Below are 12,255 nucleotides of genomic sequence, written 5' to 3'. Positions count from 1 at the left end.
GCTTGCGACGACTGAAGTTCTCCTCGAAGCAGCTCTCTGCAGGATCTCACTCTGTGACTCGACGCCAGTTACCCCCCCCCCCCCAAAAAAAAAGCCTCTTGATGCCTCGCTGAACCGCTATTTATAGTTTGTCTAAAGGATAAACAAATTTATCATGACGAGATTTTCTTCCCTGCATAAATTGGCTTTGTTTGTTGCAGTAATAGACACAGGACAGTTATTATAACAGCAATGCATTGAGTTCAAAAGGAAAGCTGTACAGCTCCTTCTTGTGGAAGGCAGGGAGTGGTGAAGCTCATCATGAAAAAGCCATACAGTATACTAATATACATACAGAGTGGCTCTACACTTTATTTTTAGTGTGTTTTACAGGTACCGCGAATAATGACAAAGAATAGGAAAGGAAGGAAGGAGGGAAAAAAGCAGGTATGAGATGAAAGTAAGCAGATGAAGGCGGAAAGCGGGTTTAAGCAAGGGAAGGATGTCACGAAGCATGAATAAAAACAGGTGTGAAGAGAGGAAGGGAGGTGCAAGGCAGGTTTAAGCAACAAAAGTAAGGATGTAAGGATGCTTGAATAAAAGCAGATGTGAACGAAGGTATGAAAGAGGGACGCAATGAAGGAAGGAACGAAGGAATGAGGGAAGGGAGGAAGAAATGAGGTCAGGAAGGAAAGGATGCCAGGGAAAAAAAGCATGCCTAAGTTAAAGGAAGGCAGGAAAGAGGTCAGAAAGGAAGGATGGAAAGATAGGGACAAATGAAAGAAGGCAGAATGAAAATAAAGAATAAAAAGCCACGTTGAGGGAAGGAAGTAAGGAGGCCGGGAAGGAAAAGATTGCAGGGGGGGAAACGCAGGAAAGCGGTCAGAAAGGAAGGAGGAAAGGTTACAACAACAAAGACAAAAAGAAAAGAGCTTTCTTTGTTGGTAAGAAGGTTTCAGCGATGGAAGGATGGAAGGAATTATGATGAAAAAAAACAACTCCAAGGGAAGGAAGGAAGGAGGTCAGGAAGGAAAAGATGCCAATGAAAGAAAAAATACTGTAAATCTAATAAAATGCTGTACTTTTGGCCCACTTCGTATACGACACAAGGCGTGTATAAAGAACTACCCGTGAATTACACGTGCTTCAAATAGTTCGCTTTGGTGCACAGAGCTGCACCATCTTCGTGGTCTTCTAAAGTGTGTGTGCGTGCGTGCGCACACGTCAAACACAACTGCTTTCCACTACAATCGCCGACGTTGTGACCTCACCGCAAGCCTTGCCCATTCAAAAGCCTTCAGCCGCCTACTCTGTACTCGTGTCACGTGTAAGATATTGTGTGAGGATAAATAATGCACAGTGCTCTTTGTTTGTGCATGGCCCTTTTGTCCATTGTGATATTAAGGACCGCTGCTTTGGAGACAATTTGAAAACAAATATTGCTTCTTATATTATTCTTCATACTGCATGCTTCTCCACCAAACCCCGACAAATGTCTTGGTTTCCTCGTGATCACTGACCCCATTTTTGCTAAAAGGGAATGCTTCACCTTCAGAGTTGAACCCACCCAGACCCCTGTTGAGGTGAGGTCACTTTTGTAAATTCTTTCATTTGATCATTATTTGGCATTACTTGCTTGGTACTGTTGAACAAAACCACCAATGCAAATGCAAAAAAAAAAAAAAAAAAGAAAAACTAGTCAATCCAATAGAATTGTTCACTCCTTTTGGTGACAGCTGCTGTACACAGTATGTTAGAATTGACCAATTTAGGTCGATGCGAAGGCAGCTGGAGGCGAAAATGCTTTGCTTGGGACCAGTTACATTGTTAAAAAAGAAAAAAACAGAAAAAAGAAAAGTATACATACAGTATGTCATAGTTAAACAGTGACCTAATAAATATTAGACATAGACTGCTTCTGTTGTCTATCCAATAAGCAACGATATATATACCGGTGATAGAACACCCTCATGTGGAGATTGAAGGCATTGTTATTACACTTACATTTTGGTCACTTTTAAATAGGACGAGCGCATCTATGTAGAGCTTGTATTGTTCTACTTCCAAATAGTGTCTTGCTGTATGCGTTTTTTTTTTTCTTTTGGCACCACGTACGGCCTTTAACCCTTCCATTGGCTTTTCCTCGGTAGCCATGGAGCGACAAGTGTCGCAGGTGAAAAGGCCCGTGTGGGTCATTTGTCACGCGATCGTAAGAAAATACCAAAAAAAAAAACACCAGTGGCCCCTAGGTACACACGTCACTTCCCAGTGGCTGAGGTTAGGGAGTTCAAATTCGAGGTGAAAATTATGAAACTTCAGATGTCCTCGCAGTGATACATTTGACTAATTTTATGCAGTGGCTTTTATAAACTCATACAAGTTTTGTCGTAAAACGATGTTTTTCTCAATTTCTTCTACGCCTTACGTTGGATTCAATTTAAGTACAGAGTGTGAGCATGTGGAGCACCTCTGCATGTGGTCATTTACAGGGTGAAAGGGTCAAAGCCAAAAATACAGCATTGACAGGAAACCGGAGGAGGAGGCCGAGTTGCCTCATTGGTTAGATCCTGACTCGTCTTGTTAAGAAGCGTGTCATCTGAAAGCTCAGGAAACAATAGCATTCTTGCTCGGGGGACTTCTCGGTGCACCCGACCCCCTCTTGACTGTGCAGACAAAAGCTGAAGGAGGAAGGGGCGGGGGGAAACAAAAACAAGTCTTGATAAGACACGGACGCTAAAAACTTTCCAGAGGTCCGGCCTCTTCAATTGTTCGGCGGTGTGGTGGAAAAGTACATGATCTTGGCTTGAGACCAAACCACCCGCTCGCATGGAAGCATCTCGCACTCCGGAGCGGCAACGCAATTTGTGCAAATAACTGGCGCGTGACGCCCCATCAGACAAATCCCCGTTTGTGCGCTCGACAAGGGACACTTTCACATTAAGGAGCGGCGGCTTGGTGGGAACCGATGGCTGACCCCGCAAATTAATCACAGTAACTTTCAGCAAAAAAAAAAAAACAACACACATTTCCTCGGGAATTCAGTGAAAAGAGCCACAGGGACACCGAGACTGTGTGCAGGCCAGTCAAGTTCATCCATGCAGTCATCTTTGCCAAATAGTGACGGGCAGAACAAAGAAGATGCTCTTCCACGAGAAGGCAAAAAGTACACTTAACCTGTGTTTCCACCTTTTGCCATTCATGCAACTGAATAATAGCTTTGTGTTTCATTAAAGAGGACCAGCGTTCACACTGGGTAAGTAACTTATCCAGTTTCACTTCATTGGTCTTAAAATGACTATTTTGCTCTCTGGAACCAAACAGGTCAACGACTTGTCAATTTAACTAACTTAAGGGGACTGAGGCCTTCTGAGGTGAGCTGCACAGATTGGGTACGGACCCCGCAGAGGGTCCCACTCACCGAGTGATCTTGTATTGACCGTGCGGTGCCGTACTACGTGCATGTACTGCACGCTCCACCGACGGAGCATTTAACACGTTCAACTAATCCCCTTCAGCAAAGAGATGAATAATCACAGATTCCACTGATATATTTGAGGCTTAAGATACTCGTGGAAAAAAATTCTTAGTCCGAGTATGATCCTGCATGACTAATATCGCTTTCCAGCAAACCACTGAAAGAGAAGTAGACCTGACAACAAATACTAATAGCTCACATGACAAGTCAGTCACATGCGGACAAACATAGCTGACAGCTATTTTGGCGTTTGAAATTGGTCGACTTATTAGGCTAATATTTCATGGCTGGGGCTCCGTGACTTTAAATGTCTCGAACAATAAAAGTCATGTAAAAAGATGTCTTTCTTTTCATGCATCAATAATTGCCACGACACTCAAAAGTGGAGCGCTGACACCTAAAAGAAAGGGACAAAAATCTATCTATGACAATATTCTGCTTACATGAAAGATCATTATAAGAAACGGAGCAATTAATGGAGGACATTGTGTCATACTTACATTATATTTGTATCATGCATTTTCCCCAGCATTAACCATTGTTTATTTTGGGATGGAAGAAATGTAGTGCTGTCTTTAATGATGTGTGCAGAGTCCATTTTCAACAAATAAAGTACACGAAAATACTATCTAATATTTATCATATACTAATATGGTCCCTTGCTTGACATTGTTCGGTTCAAATTTCGGGGCGCACGAACGCTCTGCACGAGAAGTTTGGTGTCTTCAAAAGTGGTGGTCGTAGCAGGCCTTCCGCTGTGTGGTTCGTCAAGAACAGATCCTTTTTCGAGAAAATTGCCACGGATCGCGTGAATTATACGACACGTCGGAGCACTGTGACAGCCGGAACGCTGGCGCTGAATCGCAGTCGAGGAGAGAAAAACCAGATGCGACGCTACTCCGATGTCAATTGGCGAACCGTGGGCAAGGAATGATATCTTTAGAAAAACTGCAAAGCCTAAGCTGGCGAATGCTGGTGGCCTCACATAACGGAGGCCTTGAACCATTCCTGAAATGAAATAGAAACAAACAAACAAAAAAACAAGTGTAGAGTGACTTTTGGGACACCCTGGATACACTACCGTTCAAAAGTTTGGGGGTCACTTAGAAATGCCCTTATTTTGTAAGCAATTTTTTAAACCGACATTAACAAGGGGTAGACTGTAATGATGATTAATTTAACGTTACATTCATTGAAAAAAAAAAAGTTTTTCTTGAAAAAATAAGAAAACATTTTAGTGACCCAGTTTTGAGTGTATTTGTTACCTATTTCTGCTCAATTCACTAGTTTCCCCCCCCCCTTCACTTCTACGAATTTACTGCAGCAAACATAAATATTTCATTTGCAGTTAACGCGACATGGATTTGAATTGTACTTTTGCAATCATTTTAAGATGAAAAGACAGTCCGGGTTCAGAACAGATGGGACGTGAATCCTGCTTTCTCTGCTGTGTTTCCCAAAGAATAAAGCAAACAATAACAATGTTGACAACAATGAGGATCGGGCGGACTCAAGCTGCGTAGTAACTGACTAACAGCTTTCGTCCCGCGCCATCTGCACATGTCCTGCGTTGGGCAAACTTTGAGGGACACGTGCGCACCGTGGCGGTGGTCCTAAACCGGATGACCGTTGGGTGCCTGTTTGGGTTTGAGCCGGGGCGGGTGGCGGCCGACGAGCTGCCCGAAGACCCATTTGCGTGGAGGAAAACGGTCTGAAAAACACATTGCGTAATGGCTTACGTAAGGGGTTTCAGAAATTAATAGCTGAAGCAGAGATGCGGAAGAATTGGCAAATTATGTCGACGCCGAGCAGTATTGTGGCGAGAGGGGCACCCTGGATGGCTTGGGGGGTTTAATCACTGTTTGACGTGCCCTGAAAGGATTGCTAATGAACCTTAAAAATGTTATGAAGGAGCGGAAGACGAAAGACTTGTAAACACTAATTAGCTATTTAAACCGTCACTGTTCCAATACAAATAAGCAATACAAACAGCATCGAGCGACATCAACCTACAACAATGAAAACTGTGAAGTGAAATATGGCAGCTAAATACAGTGCTACCTTGATTTACGATGAGTTTTCCTACAATGAATTGTATTGTCATTGTTTTTTTCCAGCCCCCAAAAAAACAAACCAAAAAAACCCCCATACATTTACTTGTTCATCTGTTCTCAACAATTTCAAATTGAGTGCATCTTGATGAGCGCACAAGAGCATGTGCGTTTATGTTCTTAGCCTCCATTTACAATTCCCAGCTTCTTTCCCCAACTGCAAGGTCTTGGCTGATGTTAAATGGAAACTGGAGCGCTCCATGATCCACCGGTGACATTATACGACGAGTCCGCAGACTCATCCACCTCGTCTTCACTGTCAGTGTGTTCATCATCCTGTGCCTCAAAGCATTGAGACCTCTTTTTGTGTGTGCCTCGTTTAATAGGCTATCCCATCGTGAGCCATCAATCTGACTTGTTTACTGCTGGCAAACAATGCAGGGCAGGAATGAAAGATCCAGTCACACTCAGAAGTCAAAGTCAGCCTGACAGGAGGTGAAATGGACTTCTTCATTTATTGAGTTCATCTTCAAAAGGAGTAAACACCATTGTTTAATTCCTGAAAATAGTACAGTGTCAAATCATATGCAAATACATTGGAATTATTGATAGTGCCTTTCCTGTTCAGGGTTGCTACATTTTTGTCAAATCACTGGCGTCACACCAAAAGCTCCGATATCCAAATTTGGTCAGTGTCATATTTTTCCGCAAATGGACACCGTTGGTTAGTCCCCATGTGGATCTATCATTTTTTGGGGGGGGGGAATTACTGACCAATCTTCAGCGATGAGAATGGCTTGCTCTCTTTGGCGATACAATGTTACCGGCTCAACAAATATGCCAATTTTTTGGTTTCCTGAAAAGGGATGGTTTTGGAGATTCAACGATTCCGTCCAACGCCAGCGATATCAAAGTGCTCTACGGAGGAGTTAGTTATAGTAAACGCCGTATTTGTGTTTGTGGCAGACAAATACTGTACTTATGAAAAGACAGTCAGGACAATCATTTTAGTCAGGGAACATAACACTCCAGATACAATGGTGCCTAGACTTACGAGTTCAATTCATGAAGAGACCATGCTCGTAACTCAAAAACACTTGTATCTAAATCATCTTTTCTCATTAAAATGTACGGAAATGTGATTAATCGGTTCCAGCCCTCCATAAAACACCTACAAAAAAAAAAAAAGTTGTTTTTTTTTGAAAGAAAAATAGCACTCCGCAGTATTGCTACAATGTTGTGATTTATAAAAGCATTCCGTAATCACAATCAAATAGAACAAAGAATCAAAGAGTTTGTGCATCATGATTTCATGGATTCATTGTGCGTCTCCTCCTGGTTTGTGTCTTGGCCACCAGGGGGGGCAGTATAATACATGCAAACATGTATATACACAAAGAAGGGAGTCACAACTGCTCAGGATGCTGCGAAGTTGCTGTTGCGAAGTTTGCTGGCGCTCATAAATCGAATTTTTTTGCTCGCAGTTTAAGACAAAAAATAAAGAATACAGCCGAGCGACAGCTCATATTTCGAAAAAACTCACTATTACTTGTTCGCTTATTTTATTACTCCTGATTGTTTTTGATTTTTTTTAATTTTGATTTGAGTTTTTCTTGTACTGACTGTAAGATGTCATTTTGTATTTTATTTATGTATGACTATTCTATAACTATGTGACGCACTTCCTTTGTGTCCTTTGTGAAAAGGGCTCTATAAATAAAATTCACTGATTTACTTGCTTACTTATCATTGCTGTCTTACTCGAGAATAGTATACCTTGATTCCACTGCTCTCAGGTCCAGCGGCTCTTCAGACACATGACCCCTCTGCTCACACATGCGACGTTGAGCCCACACGCCGTTTGAATGACACCGCATGTCTTAAGGCTCGGAGAAGACGTGAAGAACGTGGACGATGTATGCTTGAAATCAATCATTGAAGGACAGCTACAAGGAAGTAGAACGTGTGGAATAAGGTGACTGTTTCACCTCCGTAGACCAGATGCAAAGAGGTGGTCCATATGAGAGGAATCAAGACACTCTCCATGAGCAAAGTGATGGGATGCGCTCATACAAACTGATCCAAGACAATCGCTAACATAACCTGAGCTCCGTTATGGCTTCATGAAAGTAACTTTTGTTCACTGTCCACCCAGACAATCTGAAGTCCAACGTATACAAAAAAAATGTCAATCACACATTTTGGAGATAAGATTGTTTAGCAAACACAAAATTCTTCCCATTTCCAAGATAAGGGGGAATGACCCCAATTAGGCTTGTTTTAGTGTTGAAGGCCAACAACATTCCTGTACACGGAATATTCCGGATAACTTTTCCACCTGCTGTAAAACCTGCTTGCTCCATTCCACACTCAGGAAGAATATATAAATTTCTAATATAAAAGTGACTTTGTGCATTTAACTTAAAGGTAACGTATGGGAGACCTTAGTTAAATGTACTGAACGTGTGAAAGGAACAATTGATTTAAATACAAGATCTCCATGCAGGTAGAATGAAAATGTATGACAGCATTTCAAAAATACGCAAACACGCCAATTGTCAGTATGATTTTAAAGACACTCTTATCATAAAGTTCTTTGATTGATGGCAGGGGGGAAACAACTAGAATAATGTTATCTTTCAATATAACTTTTGAGGTAAATATATTTCTCTTGCAGGATTTTTGGAGGATATTTTTAGAAGGTGTAGGGCCTCGTGAGCAAAAAAAACATCCATCTGGACAAACATCATTTGCCAGGGGTGGTGAGTCTTTCTTGCGGTCTGTGATCTTTTCCTCAAACAGATGCAAAGTTCTTTCCATTTTAAGTGAGTCAAACAGATGTTGGAGAGAAGAAAAACACCAATAGCTTGTGCGGGTGGGCCCTCCTGTGTTGTCAAGTCAATGCAAAAACAGCAGCAAAACACAGATGTGGTTTACTTGGCAGAAAAGCACCAGGAGATAACAGCACAATAAGCTTTTTATCAAATATATGTCTGAAGGCTTGAAATTGTTTAATGCGAGAAATTTATCCATCCGTCAATCACAATCAAGAGATTGTGTTCAGGACGATGAGTGATTTCTGTCCAAGTTACATCATGCAAACCTTTTTTTTGTTTGTCTGCTTTACTCAAGGGGCGTTATCCTATCGTGTACACTCACAGGTATGTTCTGCTCTGAAGTTTATGCAAACAGTGACTGTCAGTATTTCGTATGATGAGGTCAAGCATCAAGTTCATCTGTGTTTGCACAGTGGACCGGATCGCTGCTGCTGACGTGTCGCTCTGCCATTTTTTTACATTTTTTATTTTTTTATTTTTTTTAACTCAATATAGGACGCTTAAATTGAGTTTTAGAGTTATTTTAAGTTGGATTTGATTTTGGAAGTTGCAATGCTTTCAGGCCAAACGCACAGCTATAACTTCTTTTGTTTTCAAGTGATCAGGAAGATTATGTGCCCTCTCGTGACTGCATGTACGTTTATTGCAAAACATGAATGAAAAACCTAAGCTCACTGCTTTCATTATCTTAATTACAGCTGGTTAAAGTGTAATGAGTGTCCCAAAGGAACGTCAGACATGACATGAATTATGAAATCAGTCTGTCATTTCATAGTCAATCAAAGATAAAATAAAATTACTGTTTCTGGTCATAAAAGAGGCTCCAGTAGATCTGGATTAATCGTTTTACGTTTCTTTTGCTATGCTAGATTTGCGCAAAAAAAATACATTTCTGTATTGGCTTTTTTGGGGGTGGGGCCATAATTATGTAACATGACATCTTCCATCCATCCATCCATCCATCCATTTTCTTAACCGCTTCCCTTCACCAGGGTCGCGGGCTGCTGGCCAGCTATCTTCAGGCGGGAGGCGGGGTACACCCTGAACCGGTCGCCAGCCAATCGCAGGGCACAGAGAAACAAACAACCATTCGCAGTCACATTCACACCTACGAGCAATTTAGAGTCTTCGATCAACCTATAACGCATGTTTTTGGGATGTGGGAGGAAAACGGAGTGCATGGAGAAACCCCCCCCCCGGCACGGGGAGAACATGCAAACTCCACACAGGCGGGGCTGGGGATTGAACCCCGGTCCTCAGAACTGTGAGGCAGATGTGCTAACCAGTCGTCCACCGTTCCACCTCTTAAATAAATGACAAATCCAATACTGCAAAAATATATATTTTTTTCATTTTATAATGTAGTTTGTTCCTCTGTCACATGCACTTACTCAGATGAGAGCCCACCACGAACCGTGAAATTTAAATTAGCTACCGTTGAGCCCTTCATTAGGCAGAGCAGCATATTTGCTAATTGAAATAATATCATACACTACTTGGATACCATTTCATCATTATGACTTTTTTCCACGTTACAAAAGTAAAAAAGTGTTGTATTTTTTTTTAAATATAAGTATCTCCTTCAATGTGTGCCTTAGTGCTGGGTGTTTGTTAGATGAGGGCATTGACGGTAAAGTGGATCGAAAAGGTTTTGATCAAATGCTGTTCAAATACTAGGTTATTGTTTTTAAAATAAATGACATAAATGGAAATCATTTCAAACCTTTTTCCACCATTAATGTGAAGTATAATCTTTTATTTTCTTTTCTTTTTTCTGGAGGGGAAGTAAAAATAAACAAAAGGCTTGATTTCAGTTGTTTCCACTGAGGGTGGCCCAACCAGTTATTAGGACCAAGTAGCGTTGAGTTTTGTCAGTTGTTTTTCTTCTTTTTCATTTAAAAACTGCATTTTATGTTTACTTGTGTTATCTTTGTCTTATATTTACATTTCTTTGATGATTTTTAACATTAAAATGGGGAAACTGCAAAAAAAAAAACAGGGGGGGGGGATACATTTTCATGGCACTGTATACTGGTACTCTTTTGTATAGCGTAGAGGGATGCACATGAATACAATAGACAATTAATGTTCTTTCTGGTGACCTTGAATGCTCTGGAGACCTTATCTGTAGCTCTGCAATATTTAATCGCTGTCAGCTGAAGGAGTCGCGCTCTCATGTGAGATGTTTTTTTCCGCGAAGCGATTTTAAACATGAGACACCATTTATTTCACATTTTGGCACCCAAAGTTGACTGCAGTGATTGCCGTGGGTCACAAGCATTGTTTATCCTTTCCTTTTAGAGTAGTTTTACCAGGAAATATCTTAATATCTATGTTAGAAGTTCACAGGGTGCAAGCATAGATTCATGTAGTTGTGTTGACTTTTGGGAAGTTTGCAGCTGAGAAATTGTTTTTGTGGTATTGTGGTACAATAAACTGACATCAATGCAGCTTCTCTTTTGACAGTAGCCTAGCATTAGCACTCCTTTAAATCCATATTAGAGATGCAACAATTGTTTTTAAAGTGGTGCCCTTGGCTTATGAGGTTATTTCTTTCCACGACCCCGCTTGGAATTCAAAACACTCAAATCATCTTTCCCCATTGAAAGGAATGGAGATGCCATTCGTCCCTTCCGGTCCCATCAAAAACAACAACAAAAATGTTGTAATGTGTTTTTAAGAAGAAAGATAGCACTGTACAGTCATCTGCTTTATATTAAAAAAAGACAGTAATAACAATTAAATAGAGTGTTAAAAAAATTACAGTTGTAGATTTGAGGATGAAACAGAACAAAGTCGCAAGCTGCAGTAATATTAGTCGTTTTTTGCGGAGGATAAAGAATATATGCCTGTGACTCTTGTTATATTGTCTGTCGGCGTGGGTCGCTACTGTTTGTGTTCAAATATAAGTTGTTTAAAGGTTTCTTACTACCGCAATATCGATACTACTTTTGTTAGCCCATGTATGGTGTTTCCCATTGTGTGTTATCATTAAGCTAGCAGACTTATGTTTAACCAAATTATGCGGTTTGGTGAAATACGAGTGCAACTCTCTTTTTTTCCCCATGTTTAGTTTTCCAGTAAACTTTTCCAATGAACAAGCAAGCACGTGACCTCGTTTTTTTGGGGGGGGTTTTTTGGAATAATGGTTAACTGTGCCAAATTGCTGCTCGCTGTGACGTTCCTTGCCGCCATCCAGCACTTGTACCTCAAAATTTTCCTTGACTTATATTTCTAAAAACCCGGAAGTCAGGTGATTCATAAGTTGAGGTACCACCGTAACCCATGACAATGGGCCTACAAAATGGGAGGTAAGCAGGTAACTCAATGCCCCTTCACAGGGTGAATTGTAAATGTATATATCATATTTGTATATATATCATATTTTTTTTTTACTGGTTTAAAATAAATATCTGAGCATATCATGAATATTGAAGTTTGCTTAGACCTGTACGTTCTTGTCTATTCTGAGGTCAGTATATCCAAGGAAAACTTGCAAAGTAGGAAACACTTTCCCCCCCATTTTTATTGCGCATTTGGCATAAACCCCATTCACTCTTAAACAACAACGGTTACCATGCTGTCATTGTTCCTTTTGAAGCCACAAGATTGCTTCATTCCGTACTTCGGGGGACTCTTTCAGTCATCCTTGGCTAATGTTCTTCTTTCCGCGAATGTGGCCAGGCGGAATGTAAACAAAGGCAAACTCGACTCTGACTCTACTTTTAATTCTATTTTTTTTTTATTCATTCAGCTATTTGGATTGGATACATCCAAAGCAATAATTAGGATCACTGAAATACAATTGAGACAATAAGGTTGCTTTGTTTACTTCTTTTTTTTTTTTTATTTTTTTTTTTAGGGGGGAGGGTTGTCTGTTGGGGTGTCAGGACAGGGACCCCTCCATCCACCC

At 40.8% G+C, this 12,255-nt stretch overlaps 1 protein-coding gene and 1 long non-coding RNA gene across 4 annotated transcripts in view; one reads left to right on the top strand and one right to left on the bottom strand.

Moving 5' to 3' along the window:
- The window catches only part of LOC133471818 (amphoterin-induced protein 2-like), a 66,813-nt gene that overhangs the window by 8,403 nt on the left and 46,155 nt on the right, over positions 1-12,255 (bottom strand). The window lies entirely within an intron of this gene.
- On the top strand, positions 2,715-7,829 carry LOC133471820 (uncharacterized). Its single transcript, XR_009786373.1, has 3 exons — positions 2,715-3,232; positions 5,892-6,000; positions 7,302-7,829. It is a non-coding gene; the product is annotated as an uncharacterized LOC133471820 (long non-coding RNA).

Source organism: Phyllopteryx taeniolatus, chromosome 22, assembly GCF_024500385.1.
Source record: "Phyllopteryx taeniolatus isolate TA_2022b chromosome 22, UOR_Ptae_1.2, whole genome shotgun sequence".
In the NCBI taxonomy this organism is placed as follows: domain Eukaryota; kingdom Metazoa; phylum Chordata; class Actinopteri; order Syngnathiformes; family Syngnathidae; genus Phyllopteryx; species Phyllopteryx taeniolatus.
This window is presented reverse-complemented; position numbering and strand designations above follow the sequence as displayed.